Source organism: Canis lupus, chromosome 16 (assembly GCF_048164855.1).
Source record: "Canis lupus baileyi chromosome 16, mCanLup2.hap1, whole genome shotgun sequence".
In the NCBI taxonomy this organism is placed as follows: domain Eukaryota; kingdom Metazoa; phylum Chordata; class Mammalia; order Carnivora; family Canidae; genus Canis; species Canis lupus.
Window position 1 is genome coordinate 14,491,583 of NC_132853.1, and position 19,270 is coordinate 14,510,852.

The window sequence follows — 19,270 nt, forward strand, 5'->3', positions numbered from 1 at the left end:
TAGTCTCTTCATTTTGGCTCAGGTCATGATCTCAGGGTCATGATCTTAGGGTCCTGATATTGAGCTCTGAGTCAGGCTCTGTACTCTGTGGGGAGTCTGCTGGAGATTCTCTCTTTGCCCCTCCCCTGCTCATGCTAGTGCACGAATCCTCTCTCTCTTTTTCGCAAATAAATAGTATTTTTTTACCTATAAAATTTTTCCTAGGAAAATTGCTATGATCAAAATCATGACCACAAAAGGATACTCACAGTAATAGAAAATTTTAAAAAGAAAAAAGCATTTTAAAAGGAGTTACAAGAACCCTGATAAGTCAAATTTCATTTGTAAAAATATTAGAGGAAAGAACTGATGCCAATGAAAATAATTTCATTAAAATAAAAATGAAAATAGAAAAACTAGAAAATGGTTTAACTGCTAATTAGAGAATTGATCAAATAATTAAACTAGTTAAATAGAGATTGTTCTGATAAATACATTTTCCCTAAAAATTCACTGAAGTTGATATAATTCTTATTAAAGAACTTGAATTTGCAAATTCTTAGGTATCGTGTCCTTAAAGTCAATATACAATGCTCAAAACTTCTTGGATCTAGGCAGCGCTGTCCAACAGACATATAATACAAACTATACGTGTAATCTTAAACTTTGTGGTAGTCACATTTTCAAAAGTGAAAAGACGTGAAATTAGTTGTATCTTTTTACATACTCTTTGAAATCTGGTGTTTATTTTACATCTATAACATATCTCAATCCACACTAGCCACAGTTCAAGTTCTAGTAAAATGTGAACTTTCACATAATATACCACGTGGCTGGTGGCTACCATACTGGACAGTACTGATCTGGAGGAAAGGAATCTAGGTGGAAAGAATGGCTTGAACAAAGATATGGAGTTATAGGTGTGGAAGGCAAGTTCTGGGAAAAAGAAACGGTTCCTATGTATGTGAGAGAGGGCTGGAAAGTAGATAGAGAGTTGGAGAGGGAAGAAGGGAAAAATATACGGGCTGTAAGAGTGGAAAGATAATTTGGACTGGAAGGTTTTGAATATGTTGATAGCTAGATGGTCCTGTTGGCTATGGGGCTGCTTATACTGTCTTTGTGTAAGGCCATAAACCAACAGCTTTCATCTTCTAAAAAGAACTTTCCTGACTCTCTTAAAGAGTACACTTTTTCACTCTCAGTTACTATTTCTACTGTCTCTCCTTCCCCTATTGACTATATAGAGAAAGGAAGGACTGAATTTTGGGTCTCCAAATGATGGTCCAGAAAAACCACTAATGCTAAGTTATATCAAGACATACCCTAAATCATGGTTTTTGTACTTTATTTTTCTCCAAAGCTTATTTTTTCAAACAAAATGTTATACAGAATGTCCGTATATAAAAAAATAAACAAAAAATAGAGCTTCCCTATCTGAAGTAGGGTTCTGGGGACACAAACTGACACCCCCTCCATCATACTACACCAACAGAAGGAAGTTTATATCATCTTGCTGTACATTTTTTAAAAAAGATTTTATTTATTTATTCATGAGAGACACAGGGAGGGAGGCAGAGACAAGGCAGGAGAAGCAGGCTCCCTGCAGGGAGCCGGATGTGGGACTTCGGGAGACTCTGGGACCATGCCCTGAACCAAAGGCAGACACCCAACCTGCTGAGCTACCCAGGTGTCCCTCATCTTGCTGTGCATTTTTTTTTAATTTTTTTAAATTTATGATAGTTACACAGAGAGAGAGAGAGAGAGAGGCAGAGACATAGGGAGAAGCAGGCTCCATGCACCAGGAGCCTGACGTGGGACTCGATTCCAGGACTCCAGGATGGCGCCCTGGGCCAAAGGCAGGCGCCAAACCGCTGCGCCACCCAGGGATCCTTACTGTGCATTTTTAACAGCATTCACAACTCATACTACATTCATTTCTTCATTAAAAAAATTAATATACAGGTGTGGAAAAAAATAATATACTAACTCAATCCTTCTTTTAAAGATAAATAGATATGCCTGCATATCCAGAATTTATCTCTTCCTGGACTCCAGTACACAGTACTTAGATAAACAAAGCAATATTCTTTTTCTTACAATCACTTTTGACACATCTATATTTATAAGCATGTAAAATTTTGGGGCATCTGGCTGGCTCAGTCAGTGCAGCATGCCATTCTTGATCTTGGGGTTGTAAATTTGAGCCCCGTATTGGGTACAGAAATTACTTAAAAATAAAATCTTAAAATGAATACAAAATAAAAGCATGTGGGCACCCCCGGTGGTGCAGTGGTTTAGCGCCACCTGCAGCCCGGGGTCTGATCCTGGAGACCCAGGATCGAGTCCCGCATCAGGCTCCCCGCATGGAGCCCACTTCTCCCTCTGCCTGTGTCTCTGCCTCTCAGTCTCTCTCTCTCTCTCTCTCTGAATAAATAAATTTAAAAAAATACTTAAAAAAATAAAAGTAAAAAAAAATTTTGTTCCAAACTTCTACCTCATAAAATTGGAGTTTGTTTCACCTTTTTTTTTTTTTTTTTTTTGTATTAGTGTTTCTCACAGGGCACTATTGCCATTTTGGATGGGACAGTTCTTTATTATTTTCATGTTTTTAATTAAACTTTTTATTTTGAAATAATTATAGTTGGACACACAGTTGTAAAAAATAATAGAGATCCCTTATATCCTACCTCAGTGGTAACATCTTGCAAAACTATAGTACAATACCACAAGCAGGATATTGACATTGATACAATAAAGATACAGGACATTTCCATCTGCAGAAGAATCCCTCCTATTGCCCTTTTATAGCCACACCTAGTTCCCTCCCACTCTATCCCCCTCATAATCCCTGACAATCACTCATCTGTACTTTATTTCTAGAATTTTATCAAGAATGTTTTATAAATGGAATTAAATAGTATGTAAGCCCATTTTTTTGAGATTGGCTTTTGTTTCACTCAGCATAATTCTCTGGAGCTTGATCTAGACTGCTGTGCATATTCCTAGTTCATTCCTTTTTATTGCTAAGTGTTACTCCAAGGTATGGATGTAACACAGTTTAACAACTCACCTGTGAATGAGCATCTGGGGTTTCCAGTTTGGTGCTTTTATGAGTTAAGCAGCTGAAATTGTGTAAATGATTTTGTGTGAACATTTTCATTCTCTTAATTTTCATGAAGTTTTAATTTCTCTGGGATAAATGTCCAGGACTACAATTGCTGGGTCACATGATAGTTGCATGTTTAATTAAAAAAAAAAAAAACACAAAAAACCCATTCCACACTATTTTCCAGAGTGGTTCTACTATTTTACGTTCTTACTAGTAATATATGAGTAATCCAGTTTCTCTAAATCCTTGCCAGCATTTGATGTTGTCACTAGTGTTTATTTTGGCCATTTTTTAATGAATTTATAGTGATATCTCAATGTGATTTTAATTTGCAATTACCTGATGTCTAATGATGCTGACCACCTTTTCTGGTGCTTATTTGCCATCTGTATACCCTCTCAGTAAATTGGTTCTTCATGCCTTTGGCCCACTTTCTATTGGTTTGTTTTTTACCATTAAATTTAAAACTTCTTTATATATTCTACATACTAGTCCTTTGTTGGATATGTGGTATGCAAACACTTTCTCAAAATTTGTTGCTTGTCTTTTCATGCTCTTAACAGAGTCTTTCACAGAGAAAAAGATTTTAATTTTGATGAGGTACAGTTTATCAACTTTCCCTTTTATAAACTGTGTTATTTGGTGTTAAGCTTAAGACTTCGCCTAGACCTTGATTGCAAAGATTTTCTCCTTTGTTGTTTCTTTTTCTGAAATTACTAGAGTTTTATATTTTAGTCTGTAATCCATTTCAAGTTTATTTTTATACAAGGTGTGAGCATTAGGGTGATGCACTATTCTTCTTTTTTGACTATGGATGTCCAGTTGCTCCAGGCCCATTTATTGAAATGGGATGGTTTAGCGCCTGCCTTTGGCCCAGGGCGCGATCCTGGAGACCCGGGATCGAATCCCACGTCGGGCTCACGGTGCATGGAGCCTGCTTCTCCCTCTGCCTATGTCTCTGCCTCTCTCTCTGTGTGTGTGTGACTATCATAAATAAATAAAAATTAAAAAAAAAAAAAAAGACTATCTTGCCTCAATTGAATTATTCTTATCCCTTCATCAAAAATCAGTTAGGCCGGGATCCCTGGGTGGCGTAGCGGTTTAGCGCCTGCCTTTGGCCCAGGGCGCGATCCTGGAGTCCTGGCATCGAGTCCCACGTCGGGCTCCCGGTGCATGGAGCCTGCTTCTCCCTCTGCCTATGTCTCTGCCTCTCTCTCTGTGTGTGACTATCATTAAAAAAAAAAAAAAAAAAAAAGGGATCCCTGGGGGGCACAGCAGTTTGGCGCCTGCCTTTGGCCCAGGGCCCGATCCTGGAGATCCGGGATCGAATCCCACATCGGGCTCCCAGTGCATGGAGCCTGCTTCTCCCTCTGCCTGTGTCTCTGCCTCTCTCTCTCTCTCTCTGTGTGACTACCATAAATAAATAAAAAAAAAAATTAAAAAAAAAAATCAGTTAGGCCTAGGGGATCCCTGGGTGACTCAGTGGTTTAGCGCCTGCCTTTGGCCCAGGGCGCGATCCTGGAGTCCTGGACTCGAGTCGCATGTCGGGCTCCCGGCATGGAGCCTGCTTCTCCCTCCTCCTGTGTCTCTGCCTCTCTCTGTATGTCTATCATAAATAAATCTTAACAAAAAAAAAAAAAAAAAAAAGGCCTATTTGTGTGGGCTTTCTTTCTTTCTTTTTGTGGGTCTATTTCTTGATTCTTTATTCTGTCGCATTGAGCTACATGTCTACCTCTTCACCAGTCCATCAGTACTACATAGTCTTGATTAATACAACTATGTGATAAAAATTAACATTGAAACAAATGATTCCTCCTACTTTATTCTACTTTTTCAAGATTGCTTTAGCTCCTCTAGTTCCTTTGTCTTTCCATATAAATTGTAGAAAAATCTTATCTGTATCTACAAAAAGATTGATGGGATTTTAATAGTAGTTGCATTAAACCTGTATATGGGGGATCCCTGGGTGGCGCAGCGGTTTGGCGCCTGCCTTTGACCCAGGGCGCGATCCTGGAGACCCGGGATCGAGTCCCACGTCGGGCTCCCGGTGCATGGAGCCTGCTTCTCCCTCTGCCTCTCTCTCTCTCTCTATCATAAATAAATAAAAATTAAAAAAAATAATAATAAACCTGTATATGAATTTGGAGAAATTGACATCTTTACTATGTTGAGTCTTCCAGTTCGTGAACACTGTATGTCTATCCTTTTCTTTATGTTCTTTTTCCATCAGCAGTTTTCAGTTTTTAGTATATAAGTCCTATACGCATTTTGTCAAATTTACACCTAGGTAATTCACATCTTTTGAGTGATTATAAATGCACTATATTTTTAATTTTGGTGACTACTGTTCATTGCTAGCGTACGTAAATCCAACTGATTTCTGTATGCTTATCTTTTATCTTTAAACTTTGCTAAAGTCACTGATTAGTTTGGATACTTCTTTGGAGATGCCTTAGGATTTTCTATGCAGACAGTTATGTTATATGAAAGAGGGACATTTTTATTTCTTCCTTTACGATTTTATGCCTTCTACTTCATTTTCGTGCCTATTGCACTTACAGAACTATGTTGATTAAGAGTAATAAGACTAGACATCCTTGACTTGTTCCCAGCCTTTGGAGGAAAGCATTCAGGCTTTCTGCAGATGTTCTTTGTCAAACTGAGGAAGTTCTCCTCTATTCCTATTTTCGTGATTTTTTGTCATGAAAGACTATTAGATTTTTTCCAGATGATTTTTCTACAGCATTTGTTATGATCATGTGATTTTTTTCTTCTTTAACCTGTTAATATAGTAGATTACATTAATTTCATATATTGAGATAGCCTTGCATCCCTGGTAAAAATCCCACCTGGTCGTGATGTATAATTTTTTTATATGTTCCTGAAATCTATTTGCTATTTTTTTAAAATTACAACAAAGTGAGAAGACGCAATTTACAAATATCAGGAATGAAAAAGGGCATATAATTATAGACTCTGCAGACATCAAAGAGATGATAAGGGAATATTATGAAAGACTCTACACACAGAAATTTGACATCTTAGATGAAATGGACCAGTTCCTCTAAAAGCAGAAACTATTCCTTTTTTTTTTTTTAAGCAGAAACTATTCCAATTCACACAATGTGAAATAAACAATTCAAATAACCCTATCAGGGATATTGCACTTATAATTTACTAAGTTCCAATCCAAAATGGTCTTTGATCTATTTTGAGTTGATTTTTACAGTGTAAGCTAAAGGTGCAATTTAATTCTTTTACACATGGAAATCCAGTTTTCCCAGCACCTTTTGTTGAAAAGACTGTCCTTTCCACATTGCAGGATCTTAGCACCCACACTGAAGAGCAACTGATCATACATGCAAAGGTTTATTTATGGGTTCTTTCTTCTGTTTCATTGATCCATGTGTCTGTCCTTATGCTAGTTACACAGGGTTTTTGTTTGTTTGTTTTTTAGTTTCACAGGGTTTTGATTACTATGGCTTTGTAGTAAATTTTGACATTATGAAATGCGAGTCCTCTAACTTTGCTCTTCTTTTTTGGCTACTTGGGGTTCCTTAAGATGCCACATGAATTTTAGGATGAATTTTTCTATTTCTATAAAGAAGCATATAAAAGACAGTCAACATAACTAATCATGAGAGAAAAGTAAATCAAAACCACAATGAAATAACATCTCATTTATTAGCAGCATGGCTACTATCAAAAAGAGAGTAAATAATAAGTGTTGCAAGAATGTGGAGAAACTGGAAACTGGAACCCTACGTCCTGTTGGTGAGGGGTCATAAAATGTGCAAACACTGTGGAAAATAGTGTGGTAGTTCCTTAAAAAATTAAAAATAGGCCTTCTATATGATCCAGGCATTCTACTTTTAGGTATCCAAAATAACTGAAAGCAGGGCCTTGAAGAGTGATATGTGCTATGTTCATAGCAGCCTACTCACAATAGCCAACAGGTAGAAGCAACCCAAATGTCCATGGATGTATGGATGAATAAAGAAAATGTAATATATACATACAAGGGCATATTATTCAGGCTTAAAAAAGGAAGGAAATCCTGTCACATACTACAACATGGATGAACCTTAAGAACTTTGTGCTAAGTAAAGTAAACCAATCACAAGAATACAAATACTGTACAATTCCACTTACATGTGCTATCTAAAGTAGTCACATTTGTAAAAACAGAAAGTAGAAATGTAGTTACCAGGGACTGAGGAGAAGGAAAAAAGAAGAATAATTCTTTAATGGGTGTATCAGTTTTGCAAGATGAAAAAGTTCTGAAGATCTGGAAATCTATATTGCAGCAACATGAATATACTCAACACTTCTGAACTGTGTATTTGAAAATGGTTATGTTATGTGTTTTTTACCACAATAAAAATATTAGCATATCAAAAATTTTAAGTACATTAAAATAATAACACTATGACCAAGAAATATTTATTCTAGGAACTATAGAATTGTTTGATATTTGAAAAAGTATTAATATAATTCATAATACTGTTTTAATTAAGGGAAAAACTATATGATCACCCTGATGTATGACCAAAAAAGGCTTTAAAAAATTCAACAAACTAGCCAGGTAAAATCTCCTACTTGAATTAAGAATAGCATTAAGAATTAAGAATAGTATTAAGAATTAAGAATAGTATTAATAATTAAAAATAGCAGGGTACTGGGTGCCCAGGTGGCTTAGTTAGTTAAGTGTCTGCCTTTGGCTCAGGTCATGATCCCATGAGTCCCACATTGGGCTCCCTGCTCAGTGAGGAGTCTGCTTTTCCCTCTATCCCTCCCCCCTGCTCATTCTCTCTCTCTCTCATGCTCACTCTCTCTCAAATAAATACATTTAAATTTTTTTGTTTTAAAGATTTTATTTATTTATTTGAGAGAAAGAGAGAGTACATGTACATGAGCAGGGGAAGGAGCAGAGGGAGAGGGAGCCATAAGTGGGACTTGATCCTAAGACCCTGGGATCATGACCTGAGCTGAAAGCAAATGGTGCTTAACTGACAGAGCCACCCAAGCACCCCTCAAAAAAATATTTTAAAAAAGAATAACAGCGTACTTTCTTAGCATGATAAAGAATGTCAGAAACCAACAGCCAATATTAATTTCAAAATATTAAAGACATTACCACAGAAATCAGGAACAAGGTAAGAGTATCACCTTTTACGTGTAGTTAAATTGTTCTTAAAATTCTAAACTAATGCAATAGGAAAAAGAAATAAAATGTATAAAAACCCAGGAAAAGGCGACAATGCTTAGAAGAATAAATGCCCACTAAAATATTAAGGCAACAAAAAAACATAAAGTAAATATGTTCCATTATTCTATTAATTCTATTTCTCAGAGGTAACTAACCATCTTCAATAGACCCTTTTCTATGTATATTTCTGAGTGTAGATACATGAATTTTAAAGATTTTGTTTATTTATTTGAGAGAGAGAGCACAAGTGTAAGCAGGAACAGAGGGAGAGAGAGAAAGAATCTCAAGCAGAATCTGCACTGAGTGTGCAGCTGAAGTGGGCTTGATTTCACAACCCTGAGATCTTGACCTGAGCTGAAACCAAGAGCCAGATATGTTACTGAGACACCCATGAGCCCTTATATATGGATTTTAAAAAATAAAATTGAGATCATACTATATTATTCTGCAACATATTTTCTAAACTTAGCAAAATAGCATGGACAGAATTCCAAGCAAAATAGCATGGACAGAGTTCCAGGTTGCTACTAGCAATCTACCTTATTCTTGTCAATGGCTGCTCAGTATTTCACAGTATAAATGTAGTATAATTTAACTAACTGTATCCTACTGATTAATTTTAATTGTTTTACTATTTTTAATAAATTTTTTAAAGATCTTATTTATTTATTCATGATAGACATAGAGAGAGACAGAGAGAGAGAAAGAGAGAGAGAGAGAGGCAGAGGGAGGAACAGGCTCCATGTCGGGAGCCCAACGTGGGCCTCGATCCCGAGACTCCAGGATTGCACCCTGGGCCAAAGGCAGGCGCTAAACCACTAAGCCATCCAGGGATCCCTTGTTTTACTATTTTAAAAAATGCTTCAATGAATACCTTTATACATACATCTTTGTTCACTTGTGAAAGATGGTCTTTAAGAATTGAAATTACTGGGCAGCCCGGGTAGCTCAGAGGTTTAGTGCCGCCTTCAGCCCAGGGCCTGACCCTAGAGCCCTGAGATCGAGTCCCACGTTGGGCTCCCTGCATGGAGCCTGCTTCTCCCTCTGCCTGTGTCTCTGCCTCTCTCTTTCTCTTTCTCTCTCTCTGTGTGTCTCTCATGAATAAATAAAATCTTAAAAAAAGAATAGAAATTACTAGGTCAAAAGATATGCAATTTAAGATTTTTCACAGATACTCTCAAATTATCCTTCAAAAATACCAACTTAAAAAGTTTGAAAGAATCCATCTATGCATATTCTTAACAACAAAGATATATTATGATATCTTGCAACTTTTGACCATCTGGTTGATAAAAGAAAAAAAGTCATAGATATGAAGGCGATCTGGCTGAGACATCTGTCACCCCATGGATTGCCAGGGTCAATTCAGTTGATAATGGCTGGCTAGGTGGAAGTTCCCTCCTCCCCCATGGTTCCATGTGTATCTCTCCCAAAGTTGTGGACTTGGTTGAAGAAGACGACCTTCCCCAATAAAGGAGAACCATTCATCAGTCTAGGGTATGGGAGTAGCTACACTCCTCTGCTAGAATCTCCAAATAAGCTTCTAAGGTCCATTTGTAGGAGAATGTAGAATAGTCAAGCTTCCAAGACTCCAGACATATCCAAATGATGTGCTGCATGTAGCAGTGTGCCTTTGTTAAAAAAAAAAAAAAAAAAGTCATGATCTATAGATTGTATGATCACTTACCTGAGGAATAAAACAACAAAATTAAACTATGTCAAGCTTGGGTGGTTTTTTTTTTTTTTTAAGTTTTATTTATTTAAGTAATCACTACACCTAACGTGGGGCTGGAACTCACAACCCCTGAGATCAAGAGTTGCATGCTCTTCCAACTGAGCCAATCAGGTACCCCTTAAGTAAGTAAAGTTTAGACTGGAGAGCTGGGTGTGTGTGAAGGAAAATACTCTATACCGGACTATGTATATATTGTATTCTGGAAAGCAATTTTTCATTTTGAATCAAAAACAGTAAAAAAATATGCAATACTTCTGATTGAGCAATCAAAATTGAAGATTTCTTTCCAAGGGAAATAAGGAAATATGCAAAGATTTAGCTACCATAATTTTTACTGAAGCATGGATTATAGCTATGAAAAAATGAAAACAACCTAAATGTCCAAGAAGGGACTATTTAAATAAATGATGATTCATTCATACAGTTGCACACAATACATCCATTAGTATATTGTAGATTAAAATTTGTTGACAATTTCATATTTTTATATCATGCTGCTCAATGAAAAATATCACAAAACAGCATATCAATATGATACCAATATAAATATATATAGGTACCTCTAAATTATCCATCAAATTAATTTTGGTCAAATTTAGTCTTCTAAAGGTAAATTATTTTTGAAGTCCAAGTCAAAACGTCAATTCAAATGTAAGCTTAGCACCTGACATCCCAGCTAAGTTACCAGGAGTGGATGCAAATATAAAACTCAAGATAATCCTGACATAAAAATAAATGCCTGTTCTGGGACCTTACAATGAGACTCCTTAATGAAATTAAGAGCTATTTGAATAACTTCTCTCTGTCGTTTTACAAAGATCACAAGCTTTGCCAGGGTATCTCAGGATTGTTTTAAGTGTCCCTGGGGACTCTGGGAACCCTGGGAACTGCATATTGCACCTGTCATTTAGATGCTTATCCACTGGTTGGAAGAATCCAAACAAGATGCTTTCAGCCAAACATTGCAGTGTCCCCAGCAAAAAGGAGGGCCAGTGTTTGCTCTGTGACAATTCACTGTTTTCCCAAACCATGAATCAGCCCCATTGTCCCACTTGCTTCTTTGCATCATTCATTTTGTTCATCAAAGTTAATGACAAAGTCAGGAACATGGCAAAAAACAAAAACAAAAACAAAAACCCAACCCTGAGATTCTGGGCAAGGAGAACATGAGGCCACAGTATTTAACTCTGCTGTAAAGAAAGAGGATTTCACAGAGGCTGCTTTGGAAAAATGGCTGGAAATATGTCAGAAAGCTAATTTCACAGAGGGCATCTAATTTACAAAATAATACTTGGTAATTGATCATCATTTTTTATCCCGAAGTAAAGGGGTCTCCAAATGTAAATGTATACACATTTTCTGGGCACAATACCATGTCTGACTTTTATTTTCTTCCTCTACTATTGACCTCCCTCCCGCCTTTTTCTCTTGCTCCTCCTCCCTGCTCCTTCCCGGTTGGAAACAAATGATAGTTCAACCTGGATAATACTCTCTTGTCTCATTGTACAAGCTGATGTTCACTCGGCCCAAACCTTTCGAGCAATTTATTTTAGAATAAAAGGCGAAGGAAATTTTGTCTTCTACTTACAGCACCTATTGCCCAAAAGTCAGCTTTACTTTTTTTTTTTTAAGATTTTATTTATTTATTTATGAGAGACACACAGAGACCGAGAGATAGAGAGGCAGAGACACAGGCAGAGGGAGAAGCAGGCTCCATGTAGGGACTCGATCCCGAGTCTCCAGGATCATGGGCGGGGCCGAAGGCGGCACTAAACCGCTGAGCCACCCGGGCGACTTTACTTTTAAATCCCTATAAAACAGTTCAAGGTCATGTCTTTCTACTCCATGATAACTCAATTTACTTCTATTGTATTAGTTAGGAGTCTTTGATTATAAGTAGCTTAAGAAAAAAGGGGCAAAGTTTAAAGGATGGAGAGGCGATTTCACACACTAAAGGACAGGTGTGCAGTGAGACCACTGAAATGTTAGAAACCAGAAACAGTAAAGCAATTGAGTTCCTACGTCTTCCTCCCTACTTCATTCTTTTTTTCTGTGTTTATTTTTCTCTCTGCATATCTGCTTTTATTTCTCTTCTGATTCACTTGATAAGCAGAATATAGCTGCTGTGTATCTCCCAGTTCAAAGGTTATGCCAGCCAACTGCAGACTGATGATCTGTTTTTCAGTTTAATCCTAAATTCCCCAAAGAAACAATCTAATCACCACCCTGGGTGATGTGTCCACCTCTGGTACAAACAGCCATGGCCAAGGAGGCAGAATCAGGTGGTAGCAAAATGGCTCCTAAGAGCCCATGCCAATGATGTGATGGATGAATATGCTTCCCAAAGAAAGAGGGATGTCTTAATGGGCTGAAGAAATGACCAAAACCATAAGCCAAATCAGTTTATTGCGTTGATATTTGGACTATTTGGTAACTGATTTTTTTTCTTGCTGAAGCTCAGTAATATTCTAAAGAAAAGATTTTTTTTTTAGACTTTTATTTATTTATTCATGAGAGACCCAGAGAAGCAGAGATGTAGGCAGAGGGAGATTCAGGCTCTATGCAGGCAGCCTGATGTGGGACTCGATCCCAGGACTGTGGGATCATGCCCTGAGCCAAAGGCAGGTGCTCAACCACTGAGCCACCCAGGTGTTCCTAAAGAAAAGATTTCTAATTGTATTTTTATTGAATAAAGTTTGCATCCCTATGGCCAGTCAATATAGTAGGGATATGTGAGATATGTGACCTCTTCTTATGGGTAATCCAAACAACCATCCTTAAACCAAATCTCTTAGTCTTTCCAGTTTTCAAGGACCAATAAACTCAAAATTAAGCAGTGACTATTGACTTTTGCTGCTAGTGCTCCTGAGTGCTGGGCAGATCTATGGGAATACCTTAGATCTTGGAAAAGGCAGTTCAGTGTTTATTGATTGCCAGTAATGTATTGAACATAGCACCAAAAGCTTTGTCATCTTGACCAAACACTCATCTCTTCTGGGTCTCTTTACTGTAAATAGGAGGAACAATATTGTTATTGCTACCTCATAGGGTTGACTATGGATCAAAATGAGATTATATAACCAGAAGTACTTCATGAACTACAAAGAATAGTACAAGTGTATCACCGTATATCCACAAGCCTCACCAGATTTTGGTACAAATGAGTAAAAGAACTTTTGTATATAATATAATATGGAAGTTAAGAATAGGTTGATTTTGGGATGCCTGGCTGGCTCAGCGGTTGAGCACCTTCGGTTCTGGGTGTGGTTCCAGAGTCCCAGGGTCGAGTCCCACATCAGGCTCCCTGCAAGGAGCCTCCTTCTCCCTCTGCCTATGTCTCTTCCTCTCTCTGTGTGTCTCTCATGAATGAATAAAGAAAATCTTAAAAAAAAGAATAGGTTGATTTTATTAAATGGTGCTGGAACAATTGGATATCAATATGCAAAAAAAAAGGATCTTGATACATATCTTGTGCCATATACGAAAATGAACTTGAAATAAATCATAGACAAGGGCGCCTGCTGGGAGGCTCAGTTGTTTAAACATCTGCTTTCAGCTCAGGTCATGTTCTCAGGGTTCTGGGATCCAGTTCCACATCTGGCTCCCTCTCAACAGAGAGTCTGCTTCTCTCTCTGCCCCTCCCCTTGTTCATGCTTTCTCTCTCTCTCTTTCTCTCTCTCTCTTTCTCTCCTTCAAATAAACAAAATATTTTTTAAAAATCCAAACTATATGTTAAAAAAAAAGAAAGAAATAATAGACCTAAATGTAAACCTAAAACTATAGGCCTTCTGGAATAAAAGAGAGGACAAATATTTGTGACTTAAGGTTAGGCAAAATTTTGTAAATGAGAAACAAAAAGTGGGTGAAGCAACTAACTCTTGGTTTTGGCTCAGGTCATGATCTCAGGGTCCTGGGATGGCCCCACATCAGGCTCTGTACTTAACACAAACACATGAACCATAAAATTTAAAAAATGATAAATTAGACTTAAATGAAAACTTCTGCTCTTGAAGAGACAGTTATGAAAACGAAAAGATACAGAATGGGAGAAAATACTTGCAAAACACATATTGATAAAAGATGTGTATCCAGAATATATAAAGAACTCCAGTATTCAATAATATGAAAACAACCCAACTCAAAAATGGACAGGGCAGCCTGGGTGGCTCAGCAGTTTAGCGTGGCCTTCAGCCTAGGGCGTGGTCCTGGGGGCCCAGGATCGAGTCCCATGTCGGGCTCCCTGCATGGAGCCTGCTTCTCCCTCTGCCTGTGTCTCTGCCTCTCTCTCTCTCTCTGTGTCTCTCATTAATAAATAAATAAAATCTTTTTAAAAAATGGACAAAAGATTTGAATAGACATTTCACCAAATGAGATTACCATATAGAAAAAATTTCAACATCATTATCCTTTAGGGATATGAAAAATGAAAACTATAATGTAATGCACTCACATACCTATTAGAATGGCTAAAATAAAAATAAATAAATTGACAATACCAAATGTTATAGAGGATACTGATTAACTGAAACTCTCATACATGCTGGTGGGAATGCAAAACTGGTAGTTTCTTGCAAAATGGGTCATTTAAAGTAGTTAAGCGTTCATTACCATATAACCCGCAAATTCTACTCTGAGGTATTTATTCGGAGATATCAAAGCACATTTGCTCACAGAGAGCTGTATGCAAATGTCTATAGCAGCACTATTCATAATTGCCAAAACCAGAAAACAAATCAAATGTCCATGTACTGGTGAATAAATAAATACATGTCATATATCCACATAATGGAATACTACTCACCTATTAAAAGGAGCAAATTATTGATACACTGATATAGATGAATCTCCAATAAACTGTGCTGAATGAAAGAAGCCAGGCTCCAATGATTCCAATTGTATGACATTCTGGAAAAGTCAAAAGTATAGGGATAGGAATCAGATCAGCAGTTGCCAGATGTATGAATTTGGGATGAACTACAAAGGAGTCTTTTTAGGATAATGGAACTATTCTCTATGTTGATTGTGGTGGTAGTTATACAATCCATGTGTTGGGAAAAAAACATCATAAAACTGTACACTTAAAAATTGAATTTTACTGGGACGCCTGGGTGGCTCAGCGGTTGAGCATTGGCCTTCAGCTCAGGGCATGATCCTGGGGTCCTCGGATCAAGTCCAACATCGGGCTCCCTGCATGGAGCCTGCTTCTCCCTCTTCCTGTGTCTGCTTCTCTCTCTCTCTGTGTGTGTGTCTCTCATGAATAAATAAAATCTTTTTTTAAAAATGAATTTTATTGAGTGTAAATTATTCCTTAATAAACCTGACTTAAAAAAAGATTTTATTAATTTATTTGAGATAGAGTAAGAGAGAGCTGGGGTGGGGGCAGAGGGAGAGGGAGAAACAGACTGCCCACTCAGCAGAGAGCCTGATTTGGGGCTGGATCCCAAGACCCTGGCTCCCTAAACCTGAGTTTTATTTATTATTTAAACTGCTAAGCCACCGAACCGCTGAGCCACTCAAGCTGCCCCTAAACCTGATTTTTAGAAAAAGAAAACAGTATGGCAGTTTCTCAGAAAGTTAAACATAGGGCACCTGGGTGGCTCAATCAGTTAATTGTCTGACTCTTGGTTTCAGCTCTAGTCATAATCTTGGGCTCATGGGATCGAGCCCTGCATGGGGCTCTGAGCTCAGTGGGGAGTCTGTTTCTCTCCCTCTGCCCCTCTCCCTGTTCATGTGCTCTCTCTCTCTGTCTGTCTCTCAGATAAAAAGGAATAAATCTTTTTTTTTGTTAAGCATAAAATTAGCTTAAGATCTACTAGTTCCACCTGTAGGTATTTGTCCAAAAGAAGTGAAAGCAGGGATTCAGACAGATATAGCAGCATTACTCACATAGCCAAAAGGTAGAACAACCCAAATGTCCATCAAAAGATGCGGGAATTAACAAAATGTGGTACATACAATAGCATATCATTCAACCATAAAAAGGAAGGAAATTCTGACACAGGCTACAACATGGGTGAATCTTGAAAACAGGCCAAGTGAAGGAAGCTACACACAAAAGGAAAAATATTGTAGGATTCCACTTATACGAGATCTCTAGAATAGGCAAATTGATAGAGACAGGAAGTAGAATAGTGGTCACCAGTGGCCAAGGGAGAGAGGAATGGGGAGTTATTGTTTAATGGGTACATGGTTTCTGGAGTAATGAAAAAGTCCTGGAAATGGACAGTGGTAATGGTTACACAACACTGTGAATGTACTTAATGCCATTGAATTGTCCACCTCAGAATCATTTAAATGGTAAATTTTATGTTATTTTTTACCACAACTTTTTTTTTTTTGAGAGAGAGAGAGTGCATGTGTGCACACAAGTGATGAAGGGCAGAGGGAGAGAGAGAATTTTTTTTTTTTAATTTATGATAGTCACACACACACAGAGAGAGAGGCAGAGACACAGGCAGAGGGAGAAGCAGGCTCCATGCACCGGGAGCCCGACGTGGGATTCGATCCCGGGTCTCCAGGATTGCACCCTGGGCCAAAGGCAGGCACCAAACCGCTGTGCCACCCAGGGATCCCCAAGAGAGAGAGAATCTTAAGCAGGCTCCATGCCCAGTGTGGAGCCCAACACACAGCTCCATCCCATGACCCTGAGATCATGACCTGAGCTGAAATCAAGAGTTGGATGCTTAACCTACTGAACCACCCAAAAGAAGGCCACCCCTCTTTTACCCCAACTACAAAAAAAGAATGCAGGTGGAGCTGGGTTTGAATTCTGACTTTGCCATGTACCAGCTATGATTCCTTGGATAAGTTATGTAGATCCACTTGGATATGGTACAGTAGCCAGGTTGTGCTACAGTTAAAGCAGCAAAACACCAAAATCTTGGTAGCATAGCAAAGATTAATTTCTCATCCACAGTGTCATCATTGCATTGATATGCAATATGGCGAGGTGAGGGGAACATGGGAGGATCTACTCTAAAATACTCTCAAAGTACCAGGTTGATGGAGCTCTACCACCCTGTATATTAACCCCATCTGGATACCACCTTTTGGGGCACCATGCAAGGAAGGAAAAGAGCTGGAGAGTCATGCACAGCTTAGTCTGCCAGCACTTCTGGCCCCACCCAAGCACAATGGGCTGGGACATGTGAGAGAGCAGATAGAAACTTTTATGAGCAGTACCGTCTCTGCCACACCTCTTGGTGCTTCAGTCTCTCCACTTCTAAAATAAGGACTAGAATTTTAAAAACTGAGGTATAACTGGCATATAACATTACATTAGTTTCAGATGTACAATGACATAATGATTCAATACTTGTATAACCACAGGAAACTTTCAAGTTCAAGTTGTCATGAGAATAAAATGATACGATGTATGTTAAGCACTTAGTACAGGTAGTGGCCATTCATTAAGATGTTATGTTTACTAAACATAAAAATAGAACTACCTGGGCACCTGGGTGGCTCAGTCTGTTAAGTGAGATCTCTAGAATGGGCAAACTCTTGATCTCAGCTCAATTCTTGATATCAGGGGGGTGAATTCAGGCTCCACATTGGGGTCCACGCTGGGAATGGAGCCTACTTTAAAAAAAAAGAAAAAAATATACTACTATAGAATCCAGTAATCCTCCTTCTGGGTATATAGCTAAAGGAAATGAAAACAGGTTATCAAAAATATATCTGCACACCTATGTTCATTGCAGAATTATTCTTAATAGCCAAGATTTGCAAACAACTTGAGTGTCCATCTATAGATGAATGGATAAAGAAGATATATACATACCCTATATATACAATGACATACTATTGAGCCATGAGAAAAAAGGAAATCCTGCTAGTTACAACATGTAGAGAGCTTAGAGACATTATGCCCAGTGAGATAAGACAGACAAAGACAAATACTGCTTTACCTGTGAAAGGTAACCGACAAAACCCCTCAAAACAAAACAACCCAGAATGGAATGGTGGTTACCAAACACTGGGGAATAGTGGAAAGGAGAGATGTTGTTTAAGGGTACATACTTGCAACTAGTAGATAAGTAAATCCCAGAGATCTAATATACAATTAAATACACAAAACTGTATATCAATGCTAAATTTGCTTCAAGACTCGATCTTAATGTCCCCACCACCAGAAGAAATGATAATTACACATAATAGAGGTGTTAGCTGATAATGGCAATCATTGCAATATAAATGTATGGAATCAGTATGTCGTGTACCTTAAACCGACACAGTGTTATATCTCAATTATATCTCAATTTTAAAAATGTTATGTTCTATCCAGCTCCATAATTTTGTCCTGAAGATCAAGAACAAGGTGTGGAATTACTGGATCTACTTTAGGTGTCTGCCGTTGGCCTTCAACCATTTGCTTCTGTCTCACCAGGGTTGTGCTTTAGTCAGAGCTCTATGGGTTTTAAGAAAAAGAAACCTGCTAGAAATAGATAGCTCAAGTAACATGAAGGTTAGTGTAAAGATAAAGAAATTGGAGAAAAGCTAAAATGAACTAGGAGCCTCATGGAGGGCTGGAGCTCATCATCCTGGAACGACCCCCTTAATCCCTCTGTCATGGTTTATCCCTTTGCTTTTTTCTAGCTCCCTCCCAGCTATCTTCCTCTGGATCTTATTTCTCCCTGACTCCCGTTTGTACATGCTCCCAAACTTGCGACCCTATCCTTGATTCTTCATGGTGTTTCCATTCATTTGGTTACTTTGGACTGACGACTTCCCTCTGTTTTATTTCCTGAGAGAGGACTAGGTTAGGTCAAACTCATCTTTTCCAACTTAACCACAGAAACCACAAATAGCTAACCTGATGTTGGATTGGCTCCCTTTAGAGAAGGCAATTGTCTCTTGACAAATCAACTTTCGTCCTTCCCATTCTCTGGTTCTGTCAGGTGCCTTGCTGATCAAAGGCTGCCAATGAGAGGGGATTATCTGTAAATAGGAGGTGAATGGAACAGGCATCCAAAACTAAGCTTAGTAAAAAGTGAATATTATCAGGGTGCCCAAGAAGCTCAGTCAGTTGGGCATCTGAAACTTCATTTCGACTGGGAGTCATGAGATGGAACCTGGTGTTGGGCTCTGCACTCAGTGGGGAGTTTACTTAAGATTCTTTCCCTCTGTTGACCATTCTCCAACCCCGCTCATACTCGCTGGCTCTCTCTTTCTCTCTCAGATAAATAAATAAATCTTTTTTTTTTAAATGAATATTATCTGGGATGCCTGGGTGGCT

The 19,270-nt window shown here is 38.2% G+C and overlaps 1 long non-coding RNA gene across 1 annotated transcript; it reads right to left on the minus strand.

The window, feature by feature from the left end:
- Positions 1-4,757: 4,757 nt before the first annotated feature.
- Positions 4,758-18,951, minus strand: LOC140606108 (uncharacterized). The gene is made up of 4 exons (XR_012008520.1): positions 18,848-18,951; positions 14,834-14,937; positions 5,218-9,928; positions 4,758-5,033 (listed from the first exon to the last, which is right to left on the minus strand). It is a non-coding gene; the product is annotated as an uncharacterized lncRNA (long non-coding RNA).
- Positions 18,952-19,270: the final 319 nt, after the last annotated feature.